General features: G+C 40.0%; 1 long non-coding RNA gene across 2 annotated transcripts; it reads right to left on the reverse strand.

Annotated features, from left to right (window-relative positions):
• Window positions 1–9,864: 9,864 nt before the first annotated feature.
• On the reverse strand, window positions 9,865–13,238 carry LOC311305343. 2 transcript variants are annotated; one of them, XR_014630000.1, is made up of 5 exons: window positions 12,949–13,238; window positions 11,742–11,815; window positions 11,546–11,680; window positions 11,317–11,419; window positions 9,865–10,494 (listed from the first exon to the last, which is right to left on the reverse strand). It is a non-coding gene; the product is annotated as an uncharacterized lncRNA (long non-coding RNA). The 2 variants fall into 2 exon arrangements; XR_014629999.1 differs by lacking the exon at window positions 11,546–11,680.
• Window positions 13,239–15,100: the final 1,862 nt, after the last annotated feature.

Genomic DNA, 15,100 nt, shown 5'->3' on the forward strand with positions numbered 1-15,100 from the left:
CACAACTCCTCGTCCAGGCCCTGGTCATTTCTAGGCTTGACTACTGCAATGCTCTTCTGGCCGGACTTCCAGCATGTGCTACCAAACCTCTTCAGATGATCCAGAATGCTGCAGCTCGTCTTGTCTTCAACGAGCCCAAGAGGGCCCACGTCACCCCTCTGTTAATCTCTCTGCACTGGCTACCTCTCGCTGCTCGCATCAAGTTCAAGGCATTGACGCTTGCTTACAGATCTATCACAGGCACAGCTCCCTCCTACCTTCACTCACTCCTACGAGCCTACATCCCCACCAGACGCCTACGATCAATCAACAAGCGACGTCTCGTGGTTCCATCACAGAAAGCCACAAGATCACTTTCCAGATCATTCTCATTCACAGTTCCATGCTGGTGGAACACTCTCCCCACCCTCATCCGGAATGCTGAATCCCTGACAACATTCAAAAAACAGCTGAAAACCCATCTCTTCCATGAGCACCTAAACTCATAAAAAAATAATAAAAAAAAACCTTTCCCTTAAAATCCCACTTATCATGCTTATGCTACTCTGAATAATGCCTGAACTTCGTATTCTGAACACTTCTTGCGTTGTTGTTGTATTTTGCCTCTTCATGATAACTCGCTTAATTTAGTCCTGATTTGTAAGTCGCTTTGGATAAAAGCGTCTGCTAAATGACTAAATGTAAATGTAAAATGTAAAAAATGAAAACAAACAAACAAACAAAACAAAAAAACATGGCAGATCGATTCAAAGTATAAACTTCGACGGGTAAGAAATAAAGCTACCATCTGTCAAAACAAAACTGTTAATTTCACTTAATTTCACTTAACTTTTGTGTCTTAAACACACGGTGGTTCATAGGAAAATACTGTATTACTCTCCCCACTGCACATGAATGTCATTAAAAATAATAATATTAACCTTTTTTCATGAAGGTAGGCTTTATATAAAGTTCATCAAATACATTGTATTTGTATATAATAGACTATATATGAGGCAAATAGGCCTACATGTTTTTGTTTTTTTTGCTTAATTGCATCTTAAAAATAGAAATAAAACAAATTATTAGTGATAATTGACACTTAAAAAGCTAAGGATGTAAAGAAAACTTAGACTTAATAGTTATTTTCCAGCACATTAGGGCCCCAAAAAGCATTATTTATTTAATTCATTCTTTCAATTTGACATCTTGTAGGCTATAGCTAATGGATATACAATTAAAATAGCTGGAGCAATTGCTTTGCGGTCAGGTGCTCTTTTTTAAAGAAAAACTGCTGCCATATTACAAAAAAATAAAGATTGAGTGCATGCATGCAAGGGTTAAATACAAAGCTACATGACTTCTGTAAACGTCAACACAGGCTGTGCCCTCAAAATAATTATACTGTAACTTCATTAAGATGGGTCTACCAGGGGGAGTGGGATTTTCACAGCATTAAAATACCGCCTGTCAAAATCACACTCCCCTCACCAGCACAGGTTTATAAGGTCACAGACTCACCACACTACTGCCGCTGTCACATCTTGGTTTAGAGATTGTGTGGTGACAAAAGCATTTGATTGTAACTTAATTTAGATGGGTTTACCAGGGGGAGTGGGATTTTCAAAAACAATGTTTTATCCAAAAAGGTTTATCCAAATTATTGTGCATTTTAGAATGCACATCAGCTTCCCTTCCCTTAAAACTGGATTCACCTTTAAATGTTTAATAATTGTTGATTAAGTAGGCTACTAAACTGAGAGGCTGCCATCCAAATTCCTGTTTTCTTTAACCAGAGGACAAATGTATTTAAAAGGTTTGTGTGACCTGTTCAATTCTGTATGCACCACATATGCAGATCTTTAATTTGGCCAAAATCAAACAGGTAATTTTCTCCAAGCAGAGATTCTGTTGAATAAACGTGTTTCTGCCACACACAATTAATAAATGTTGTTCATTTACCTTTCATGTGCCTGTCTTGATAATTAAGAAAATATATTGTTTGGAGGAAACATGGAATTGGCGTGTTTAATGCTATTATAGATTATATAATATTTAAGAGTAGCCTACATACTTTTAGGGCGTAGTATAATTAGGCGAATTGAGACGCAGCATTGGTTTGAAATCGCTGGTGTTTCTAACGTAAAAAACTACCTTGTAACCAGAGCCATATGTAACCAATCATGTCAAAGTGTGATCGTCAAGGAGTATGGCAAGCCGTTTTAACTTTTATTAATTTCCAGGATATGAATTCTTAATATCAACAATTAAATTTTCACTAGTTAAAATGATAATTATTGATATCTGGAATTGGATTTCTACAAGTAACAATGGCTATTTTTGATATCAGGAATTACATTTCCACTAGTAACAATGCTAATTCTTAATATCAACAATTACATTTTCACTAGTTAAAATGCTAATTCTTGATATCAACAATTGAATTTCAACTAGTAAAAACTATAATTCTTGATATCTGTAATTGTATTTTCACTAGTGAAATGTCACCATAGGCTGCCATTCAAATTTCTTACTAGTTGAAATTCCAATTTCACATATCAGAAAAACAATTCTTACTAGTAAATCCTTTATTTTCGATATCAAGAATTCAATTGTTACTTTGTAGATGAGCTGGATGTGCTGCTGTCCACTTTCCCTGAGGACGGCACCCCACTTCTAGTCTTTGGTGACTTCAACATCCATCTCGAAAAGCCGCATGCAACAGACTTCACCTCTCTCCTAGCCTCTTTCGATCTCAAACGACTCATCACCACAGGTACTCACAAATCAGGCAACCAACTGGACCTGGTTTACACACGCAATTGCATCACAGACAACATCCTGGTGACACCTCTCCATGTTTCAGATCATTTCCTCATTACTTTCAGTCTACATCTCTACCCCTTCACCACCAACACCCCCACCAGTCACTTTCAGGCGAAACCTGCGCTCACTTTCTCCCTCCCATCTTTCCTCTGCCGTGTCATCTTCTCTTCCCCCACCCTCACAATTCTCATCTCTGGATGTGAACACAGCAACGGACACCTTATGCTCCACTCTAACCTCTTCTCTAGACATTATCTGCCCTCTCTCCTCCAGGCCAGCACGTGCTACTCCCCCTAACCCCTGGTTATCTGAGGTTCTTCGGGAACACCGGACTGAACTTAGGGCAGCGGAGAGGAAATGGCACAAATCAAAAGACGCATCTGACCTGAGTATGTATCAATCTCTCCTCTCTTCCTTTTCTGTGGATGTTCATGCTGCAAAATCTTCATACTTCCACAACAATATCAACAGCTCCTCCAACACACGTTCACTCTTCAAGACATTCAACTCTCTCCTCTGCCCACCTCCACCACCACCCTCCTCCTCCTTAACTGCTGACGATTTTGCGAACTTCTTCACCAACAAAACAACATCTATCAGCAGTCAGTTTTCAGCTCCACACACACAGGAACCCAGACTGACCGCTTCCACAGCCAATATCCCACTGTTCTCCTTCTCCTCGCTAACCGAGGAAGAAGTATCTACACTTCTCCTCTCCAGTCATCCTACCACCTGCCCTCTAGACCCCATCCCCTCACACCTTCTACAAACCATCTCTCCGACACTTCTACCATCACTCACACACATAATCAACTCATCCCTCCATACTGGCACCTTCCCTACAGCATTCAAGCAGGCTCGGGTCACTCCACTGCTTAAAAAACCAACACTAAACACATCATCTGTAGAGAATTACAGACCTATCTCTCTCCTACCATTCATTGCGAAGACACTTGAAAGAGCTGTTTTCAACCAAATAACATCCTTTTTGTCTCTAAACAACCAGCTGGATGTCAACCAATCTGGCTTCAAGAAAGGGCATTCAACAGAAACTGCATTACTGTCAGTCACAGAAGCCCTACGGATCGCTAAAGCTGCTTCCAAGTCCTCAGTCCTCATTCTCCTGGATCTGTCTGCTGCCTTCGACACTGTGAATCATCAGATCCTTATGTCCAGCCTCTCATCACCGGGCATCACAGGAACTTCACTCCACTGGTTTGAGTCCTATCTCACAGGTAGGTCCTTCAAGGTCGCATGGAGAGGTGAGGTATCCAGAGCACATCAACTGACCACAGGGGTTCCCCAGGGTTCAGTTCTTGGTCCCCTCCTCTTCTCCATCTACACTACATCACTGGGACACATCATACAGGCACACGGCTTCTCCTACCACTGCTATGCTGATGACACACAGCTCTTCCTCTCGTTTCAACCAGATGATCCCACAGTAGCTGCACGGGTCTCAAGCTGTCTGGCGGACATCTCCACATGGATGAAGGAACATCACCTGCAGCTCAACCTGGCAAAGACTGAGCTTCTCATCCTCCCTGCCAATCTGTCTATACAACACGACTTCACCATCCAGCTAGAGTCATCATCAATCACCCCATCAAGGTCGGTCAGAAATCTCGGAGTAATGCTTGATGACCAGCTGTCCTTCACAGATCACATTTCAAAGACAGCTCGATCATGCAGGTTTGCACTGCACAACATCAGGAAGATCAGGCCTTTCCTAACTGAGCATGCAACACAACTTCTCGTCCAGGCCCTGGTCATCTCTAGGCTTGACTACTGTAATGCTCTTTTGGCCGGACTTCCAGCATGTGCAACAAAACCTCTACAGATGATCCAAAATGCTGCAGCTCGTCTTGTCTTCAACGAGCCCAAGAGGGCCCACGTCACTCCTCTGTTCATCTCTCTGCACTGGCTACCTCTCGCTGCTCGCATCAAATTCAAGGCATTGACGCTTGCATACAGATCTATCACAGGCTCAGCTCCGTACTATTTTCACTCACTCCTACGAGTCTACATCCCTACCAGACGCCTACGATCGATCAACGAGCGACGTCTCGTGGTTCCATCACAGAGAGCCACAAAATCACTTTCCAGAACATTCTCATTCACAGCTCCATGCTGGTGGAACGCTCTCCCCGGCCTCATCCGGAATGCAGAATCACTGGCAACATTCAAAAAACAGCTGAAAACCCATCTCTTCCATGAGCACCTAAACTCATAAAAAAAATAAAAAAAAAATTCCTTTGAAACATCACTTATCAGACTTATGCTACTCTGAATAATGCCTGAACTTTGTATTCTGAGCACTTCTTGCGTTGTTGTTGTTTTTGCCTCTTCATGATGACTCGCTTATTTAGTCCTAATTTGTAAGTCGCTTTGGATAAAAGCGTCTGCTAAATGACTAAATGTAAAATGTAAATGTAGTTGAAATGTCTATTCTTGATATCAACAATTGAATTGCTACTAGTAACAATGTTAATTTTTTATATCAATTAGATTTTCATAATTCGAGACGGTGGTGTCCGTTCCAGAGACGTTGGTGTCCGTGCCGGAGACGGCGGAGTCCATGCACTTGTCCGTGCCGGAGACGGTGGTGTCCTTGCCAGTGTCCGTGACGGAGATGTTGGTGTCCATGCCGGAGACGGTGGTGTCCATTCCGGAGACGGCGGAGTCCATGCACTTGTCCTTGCCGGAGACGTTGGTGTCCGTGCTGGAGACGGTGGTGTCCGTGCGCCTGTCTGTGCCGGAGACGGTGGTATCCGTGTTGGAGTCCTTGGTGTCCATGCCGGAGACTTTGGTGTCCTTGCCGGAGATGGTGGTGTCCATGCCGGTGTCTATGCCGGAGACGGTGGTGTCCATTCCGGAGACATTGGTGTCCGTGCCGAAGACGGTGGTGTCTGTGCCGGAGTCGTTGGTGTCTGTGCCGGAGACGTTGGTGTCATTGCCAGAGACGGTGGTGTCCATTCTGGAGACGCTAGAGTCCGTTTCGGAGAAGATGGTGTCTGTGCCGATGACGTTGGTGTCCGGAGACGCATAGTGTCCGTTCCGAAAACGGTGGTGTCCGTGCCGGTGACGTTGGTGTCCGTTCCGGAGACGTTGGTGTCCGTGCCGGAGAAGGTGGTGTCCCTACCGGAGACGATAATGTCCGTGGCGGAGACGGTGGTCCGTTGTCCATGCCGGAGACGGTGGTGTCCGTGCTGGAATCGTTGGTGTCTCTTCCGGAGACGTTGGTGTCCGTGCCGGAGACGGTGGTGTCCGTGCTGGAGTCGTTGGTGGTGTCCGTGCTGGAGTCGTTGGTGTCTCTTCCGGAGACGTTGGTGTCCGTGCCGGAGACGGTGGTGTCCGTGCTGGAGTCGTTGGTGTCTCTTCCGGAGACGGTGGTGTCTCTCAGTCTTTATTCACCTTTTTCTCATGTTTTCTCAATAGAATTCATAAAAGTATGAAATAGAATAGCATATAGGGGCATATTGTAACGCAGTGTTACAACATGCTCCACCTGCACAACTGGGATTTAAACCCTGCTAGTGTCTTCTTGCTAGTTAGCGAAGCATTAAAGAGCCATATCAACTGTTAACACATTGGAGATTAAAATAATATCAGATTTGTCTAATTTAAAATAAACACTAAAAATAGAGATGAAAAATTAACATAAGTAAGAAATTTACTTTTGCTATGGTTAGATAAATGTTCAGTGATATCTTCCAAAGATTTCTGAATTTTGGCGCAATTATTTCTCTATAGAGTGTTGATATGGCAACTAGTAAATACACTAAGTTTCGTCATGCTAGCATGTGTGGAAGTATTTAAAACAAGGGTGTTACAACTAGCCCCGCGTTAGGTTGTGCCCCGCTCTCCCCTATCCCTGGGGGTACATGAGGTGACAGAAGGGGGTACGCGAACAAAATGCTTAGTTTTGCGTTAATTTAATTCTACCCCACCTTAAAATAACATTAAAACTGACCATGTATTTCTAGCAGGTAAAATGCTGGTCGTGAGATAGCGTTGATTACCTCATCTTTTGCAGTCAAAACTGACTGCATTCACTCAACAATGCTGCCTTGGCAAATCGCGCTATTGCCTACTGCCGTTCTCAACCATGTAGCCTACCTTTGTAAAATTGGAGATTTAGCACTTACTAGCATGAAGAACAAATATAGACACAGACTCTGCATAGGGATCGATTTAAGATTTAAACTCTCTTCGATACAAAAACATACCCTGTGTGAGTTCCTGGGCCCGTTCTTCGTACGTCGCTAACTCAGTTAGCTGGATTTGATTGTTGGGGATTTGGCATGATCTTGGATTGTTTGGTTCTTCGACGCTCATCCTGGACTTGCTGTCATAGCAACAGGTGCGCAATCTTAAACCTGCTCGGGAGCAGGCTTATTTCATGTTAACAGGATTAGACTGCGGCTTTATAAGCGGAACTGATAAGGGAAGTCCAGCGCAGCGCGATAGTGCACTTTCTGAGATATTTTTTTCTCGTGATTCGTGAGATTGTCGTTTACATTATTAATTTGTTGGAAACGCACATTTATTTTCGACTTGTCGGAGTCGGGCTTTAACTACAGCACAAACTGTTTGCATTGCCCTAAGATTATTTGCGAGTGGCTCTTTAAATTCCTTTACACTATTGGAGATGCGGAGAACTTGATGGAAAGTGCTGTCTGTCGTGTCATTCGGAGTTTACCTGGCGCTTTTAGGTTTAAAAAACAGTTTTAGGTTTTTTTTTGTGGCATTTCCAAGCCACTTAAGACCCAATGTTGTAAAGCCTTTTTTTTTTAAAGCATTTTTTTTTTTTTAGGCTATCATAATTTTTTATGAAGATCATGCAATCATGACCATGCCGATTACAGTATATGTCACTCAGGCTTCACTAACGTGATTGGTAGACTATAGGCTATAGACTGCCATCAAGGCCTCAATGAAGGGGATTATGTGAACAGAAAGGGGGTTCACAATGTAAATGTGCAGCCCAGTTACTATTGTGATTCTTAATATTCCAGATTAGTAATATTATATATATATATATATATACAGGGGTTAAATTGGGATTTATTATGTGGGGGGGCTCTCCCTAGGGGGGTCCGGGGGTATGCCCCCCCGGGATTTTTTTTTGAAAAATAAACTATTAAATGGTATTTTCTGGAGAGTTTTGTGCAAAGAAATGGAGAAATTGAGTCTTACATGATATGTGAAAAACTGCAAGGTTAAGAGCATATTTGCATTGTTGTAGTATCAACAGGTATTAGGACATTTAGCATTTACATTACTGTTAATCAGCAGTGGTGGAATGTAACGAAGTACAAATACTTCGTTTCTGTAGGCTTTACTTAAGTAGAATCAATAGTGCATACGTTTGACTTTTACTTCGTTACATTTTGCAGCAATTATTATACTTTCTACTCCACTACATTTCTACAACGTTTCGTTACATTTTCTGATCAGTTTTCCCCCTGCCAAAACAGGGATTGAAAAAAATGTCCTGTTTTCGGTGCTGATGCGGTGGTGACGCGTTCATGTAGTGGCGCTGCCAATAAAGCACCTAAAAGCTGTCACAAAGAACCATCAAAAGTAATGATTATGAATATGTAAAATATAGCAAGGAGACATTTTAATTGTTTATTAATAAACAAGTGTTTTCTGTGTCAGTGCCCTGCATAGATGAAGTTGACGATGCAATCTTCGCAGTAGTAAACTCGCCAGAGAGAAATGCACATTTCATACGGATTAGGCTACACAAGCAGCGGTCTGTTTTCTTTCGTTTTGAAAAGAAGACCTTCCAAGCTTTCTATAGATATATTTATCAGGTCTGTCAGGCAAGTAGGCTCCCTTATACGCTGAGTTTCGGTTCATTTATGAGACGAGAGTCCAGTTCACTCGCCGGCGCGTCCGTGTCGTGATTAGGCTATCTATTGTCTATATACTATATTTACTTCTTATTTTTGAAATGAAACATTGATTAAAATTAAGATACAATTAATACAAAACGAAATTAATTTTAAAGAAAGGCTTTGTGCTTTCTGTTTGAGGTCTCAGTGAAAGTTTCAAACAGTCTTTTAGTGCCACATTCAGAGCGGTCCCGTCCGTGACATGGTTTTTTCCTCATAAATGCGAACATGAAAAATAAAATAAAATGAATATGTTATGTTCTGTGGAGAGCCAACCCTTCTTCATCCGGTGGGTAGTACTTTGGTTTGCAGTGTAATTCACAGAATTACAAAAAAATATTTTGCCACCTAAAAGTTAAAGATTTTTTGTGTCACGTCCACGGCATGTGTAGCCTATTTCCCTCATATTAAATATAAAACGCTTGATTACACATTGTATTACCTTGTTATGATATAGTGACCCATACAATGTGCCAAACATTTTTTCCTTACCTTGTTATTCAAGGCCAGGGCACTTTTTGTACAACCAACGTTGTGCTGAACTTGACAAAACTGATCTGGGGTGCGTTTCCCGAAAGCATCGTTGGCCAACTATGGTCGCAAGTTCATCGCAATGTCCATTGAACTCTATTGGTAACGACGGAACTTGCGACCATAGTTGGCCAACGATGCTTTCGGGAAACGCACCCCTGTTGCTGCAGCGGCGCTCAGTAGCTCGGTTTTTTTTTTTTTTTTTTTTAAGGCAGTAGAAGGTTCTGGAACTTTTGCGCGCTTCCACATCCCGCGCAACTACGGATCTCCCAGGAACATTCATTATTGCTGCGTACATTTATCCATGTCGGAGTTCTTCTGCACTGTAAAAAATAAAAAGTTGAGTAAACTTAAAAAAGTGAAGCAACCAGCTGCAAAGCATTTTTGAGTTTACTCAACTTCAGTGGTCGAAGTTCATCCAACTACCAGTCCAACTCAAAGAAACGAGTAAGCACAACTACGGAGGTCCTGAAGTTCAGTAAACTCAAAAAAGCTTTGCAGCTGGTTGCTTCACTTTTTTAAGTTGATTCAATTTTTAACTTTTTAAAGTTGATTCAACTTTTTTACTTTTTAAGTTGATTCAACTTTTTCAAATATCTCACCCAGATACTTGTACATCCTTCACATTAAGAATCCAAATGCAGGGAGTAAACCATACTGTAAATACAACACAATACAAAAGACATTGCTATCATTACAGAACTTATTTATTGACAAATATTCTGCAAAACAACACATTTTCTATTTGCATTAGGTACACATATTTTAAGGTGATGAAGTTCTATTCCACTCTTCAAGATTTATATAAAATAAAATAAAAACACTATGCACAAAATTAGAGTACAAACTGGAATAAATAAATGCTCAACCTTACAATTATCCATATGGATTGCAGCTACTTGGACAATCTTTTGAAGGACTATGCAAAAAAATAAAATCAGCCTTGCGGAGCACTTTAGGTCAAGATAAATAAACGTTTTTTTTTTCTAAACAAACTAAACAATTTTTTTCTTAACCAGTTACTACTGGTGTATTTTAATGCTTTAGAATAGTTAACATTGGGGCCATAAATCAAGCCAAAGAGGAGAGTAACAACTGTGGCAAAGGTCTTGCACATTATCTGGCCCAAACTGCTCTTATAGTACTACAGAGAGGCACCTTATATTTGGGTTTGAGTGGACAGTGGAAACATCATCTTCAACGATAGTTAAGGTCCTCATCTTCTCCCCTTGTGAATGTCTTCTGGCTCTGTGTCCTGCAGTAGAAAATAAATCAGCATAAATTTAGGGTCATTTTTTTATTGTATTGAATTATGTTAGACCACAGAGTGTTCCTAAAGGTCTGTTTATGTAACTTCACTTGAAAAGTAAAGGTGGTCATGTTTTTTAAGCATGTTCAAATTCAGCCATAGAGCTAAAACTGATAAACGGAAAACATTTTCCCAACTCCAAACAATGCCATATCAGCATTGATGTGATTGCCTGTGGTATTCGTCCACAGCAGAATCCACGGCCATTCTGATTTAATGCTTTTTTTAGTTTTAGTTTAGTTATTTTAGGTCACCCAAAATCGTACATGTATTAAGGCACACATTCTGTTTATCACCCAAAACTGGTCATATTGCATCAGTGAAGATTGGTTTAAATCACTAGAGTCACATGGATTACTTTCATGCTGCCTTTTCTTGTTTATATCTCCTATATTCATATTCTTTCATATTATATTAATTTTATTTACTCTGCTATTGCTACATTACTGTTTAACCTTATGATTGTGCACTGTATTGTTTTAACAGGTTAGATATCAGAGGGAATGTCTCCGGACAGTGTTGTGAAGCAGTAATTTTCCACTGTCTTTGCTTTGGTAAAATAACAGCTTGTTGAATTTGTGCTATCAGATGAAGTCAAACTGATCACTGAGAAAGTTTCAACTACAATTATTTAATAAAGTAATTTTTACCATGACTTTGTCTGTTGATGATAAGTTTTGTATATCACACAAAACCTATCTCTTAACAGCATCTGGTAAATAGGTGAAATATATCAGGTTTGAGTGTATATGCTGATGATCTTCTTACCAGGCAAGTCTTCAGGATGTTTCCAGACTTTTCCCTCATAAACAAAGGCAGACCTTTAAGAGTTGTAGACTTTCTTTGAGGAAGCACATTGGAGTTTCTGTGTCTGAAAGACAGAAAAACAAATACGGAACAAGTTATATACAAAGTGAAGCATGGAAATTACCTTGAAAAAGAGATGGCACCATTCAGCCTTTAACCAGAGAGATATGATCACATGCAAAATAATTACTTGATGATCAAGTGAGGATCTTCATCTCCACCACTTGCTCTGTACAACTAGATGTGTATTCATTTAACTAAGAGAAAAAGGTGCTCTTCGGATCAGTTTGTGTGATACTGTAATACTCAGCAGAGAGCAGAGACCCTGAAAAAAAAAAAAAAAAAAAAACATTGTTGAAACAGTAAGTAAATTCAGTTCAACTCACCTGATCTTTTAAAAAATAAAGGCCACTGTTTTAGCACATCCAAGGATCTTGTCACTGTACTGATGTTCTTTAGTCTAAAAAGGACAAATGCACCAGAACAAAGATACATAATTTTATTAAACAAAACAACAACAAAAAAATCAGTTACAGTAGGTTAATTTAACATGTAGCAAAATAATACAGAAAATGAATAATCAAATGTGAAAAAGAATCAATGCATAGTTTTCACTGTATTTACAGCGATTTTGTCTTTTGTTAATTGATTAACATTAAGGATTTAGCCTAATATTTAAGGATACACAATATTTTTATCCTATTCACTTTAAAACATACTGCACACATACTACCCATTCTATTATTTGATATGCAAAGCTAACATACATATTTTTAACATAACACATTAGTTTTGCATAGGCTTCTATTATTAAATTTTTCCTCTAAATTGTATTGTATTTAATTATATTGCACTACTGTAGAATGACTGAGCCTCAACCTAAGCATGTACAAATTGTAACTGAAATTTGTATACGTGACAAATAAACTTGAAATTAAATTGAACGGACTGCGGTCACTTTAAGAGCTCATGGATCTAATACTGAAACATCTAGGTTTCACCAAATTGGTTATGTTCACTTAAGACATTGCCGACTGTGTTTACTTGAATACTTTTTTTGTTTTGTTTTTTGTTATTGACATAATTGTATACGTCATTATTAAATCGCAATACGCCACGAAAGATAGCTGAATTCGCACTCAGATTATGTCCGAGTCCGAGAGAAAAGCGGCTTTCTGTCTCTCAATCAGCGCAAGCACCGCATTTCAGTCTTTATTCACGACTTACTGAGCTTAACATTTTTAACATCTTTTAAACACCATGCACGTCCTTGTCCTTCTTTTTCAAGCATGTTTCCTCACTCTAACGTTAGTCTGGGTAACGTTACCCAGACAGCAACATACTGTCGGCCCAGATCCGGCCAACATCTGGTACACGTGGATTCCACACGGCCCAGATGTGGGCCGGATCTGGGCCGACACCATGTTGCTATCTGGGTAGCACGTTAAGTAGCAATGTGCTACGTGGATAATCTCTAACAATAGAAACTTATCGTCACCACGAAATATATCTTTTAACATAATACTATATTTTATCAACATATGTGTGCAATTTATAGCCTATTTTCATTCATAAAGCTTAAAGAAAACTTACCGCAATCAGATGAAATCCAGTCCCTTCGATAGCGTGGTTGGAGGAGGAAACCCCAAGTAACGTACATCGAGACAGACTGCGCATGCGCGATGACGGGAAGTTAAACGTTCGAACTATGAAATCAAAATATTAAGTTTTCTCAACTTAATTGTTTGTGTTCATTGGACAAAATAGTAGTGCACTTGCAGTTAAATAGTTTTTATAAGTAAACTCAACATTGCAGTAAAAAATTTGCCCACTCAACTTAAAATTTTAAACTGAGTTAACAATTTGCAAGTTGGATTTTTTACAGTGTGAGTAGTAGCCTACCTAGATGCGCATGGCATGCGCGAGCGGTGCGCGATCATGGTCGACTCGACTGACAACGAGATTAAGCAGCTGAACAAGAGTACGGCCGTGTTCCGATTGTTCTCATCTCAGCTCCGCCGAGACAAAATAGACATGCCATTTCAAAATCTTTCATTTATAATCAGAAATATGTTTTCAAAAGCATCACTTTTATCAAATTTTATGTGACATAATTTCCTATAGGCAACTGACTGCAAACGAGCAGGCTTATGTGCCGGGGCTGAGCCCCGGAGAGCCCCGGCCCAATTTAACCACTGTATATATATATATATATATATATATATATATATATATATATATATATATATATATAAAAAGGCAGTTGACTAAAATCTTCCATATCACAAATGTGAAAGCAAAATGGCCAGGATCTGTGCATGACTTAAGCATTTTCAGAGATTCACATTTATGCACATTATTTGAAAGTGGTAAGAAAATTGAACAATTGAAATAAAACTCGTCTTTTATTAAACATTTAATGAAGTGTTTTTTTTTTGGGGCAATGTTGTGTAATATGGCACATGCAACAATGTCACAGGCCCTGTCAGGTGTGCAACCCCTCAGACTTTTCAGACACTGAAATCTTCCCTTTAGTTAGCCAAAGTTCATTTCATTGTGTGCCCTTGCCCTGGCTAGAGCTGCATTGTAACTGGTTTGGGTCAGGGAATGGGGTCATAAAACACCTGTCTGCAGGCAGGAACATATGTCATAATCACCTATGAAAAAATGCAGTTCTGTTAGAATCAGCATAAGTGTATGTAATACAGTGAGCTTGATATTTAATTGTGGAACTTTTCTTGCCACTTTCAAATAATGTGCATAAATGTGAATCTCTGAAAATGCTTCAGTCATGCACAGATCCTGGCCATTTTGCTTTCACATTTGTGATATGGAAGATTTTAGTCAACTGTTTTTATCTGATATAATATTATTAATCTGGAATATTAAGAATCCCAATATTAACTGGGCTGCACATTTACATTGTGAACCCCCTTTCTGTTCACATAATCCCCTTCATTGAGGCCTTGATGGCAGTCTAGCCTATAGTCTATGGTACCAATCACGTTAGTGAAGCCTGAGTGACACATACTGTAATCGGCATGGTCATGATTGCATGATCTTCATAAAAAATTATGATAGCCTAAAAAAAAAAAAAAAAACTGCTTTAAATAAAACTGCTTTACAACATTGGGTCTTCAGTGGCTTGGAAATGCCGCAAACCTAAAACTGTTTTTTAAACCTAAAAGCGCCAGGTAAACTCCGAATGACACGACAGACAGCACTTTCCATCAAGTTCTCCGCATCTCCAGCAGTGTAAAGGAAAGAGCCGCAAATAATCTTAGGGCAATGCAAACAGTTTGTGCTGTTAAAGCCCGACTCCGACAAGTCGAAAATAAATGTGCGTTTCTAACAATTTAATAATGTAAACGACAATCTCACGAGTCACGAGAAAAAATATATATCTCAGAAAGTGGACTTCCCGTATCAGCTCCGCTTATAAAGCCGCGATCTAATCCTGTTTACATGAAATAAGCCTGCTCCCGAGCAGGTTTAAGCTTGCGCACCTGTTGCTATGACAGCAAGTCCAGGATGAGCTTCGAAGAACCAAACAATCCAAGATCATGCCAAATCGTCAACAATCAAATCCAGCTAACCGAGTTAGCGACGTACGAAGAACGGGCCCCTGGTGTCTGCACGCAATATGCTAATGTTTCGTCTTGACGTCACAACGAAACGGCTTATGACTCCTTTGAAAAACGATTCATTTCATTGACTCAGAGTAGACTTTTACTTTTGAAAGACA

Source organism: Rutilus rutilus (assembly GCF_951802725.1).
Source record: "Rutilus rutilus genome assembly, chromosome: 15".
Lineage (NCBI taxonomy): Eukaryota > Metazoa > Chordata > Actinopteri > Cypriniformes > Leuciscidae > Rutilus > Rutilus rutilus.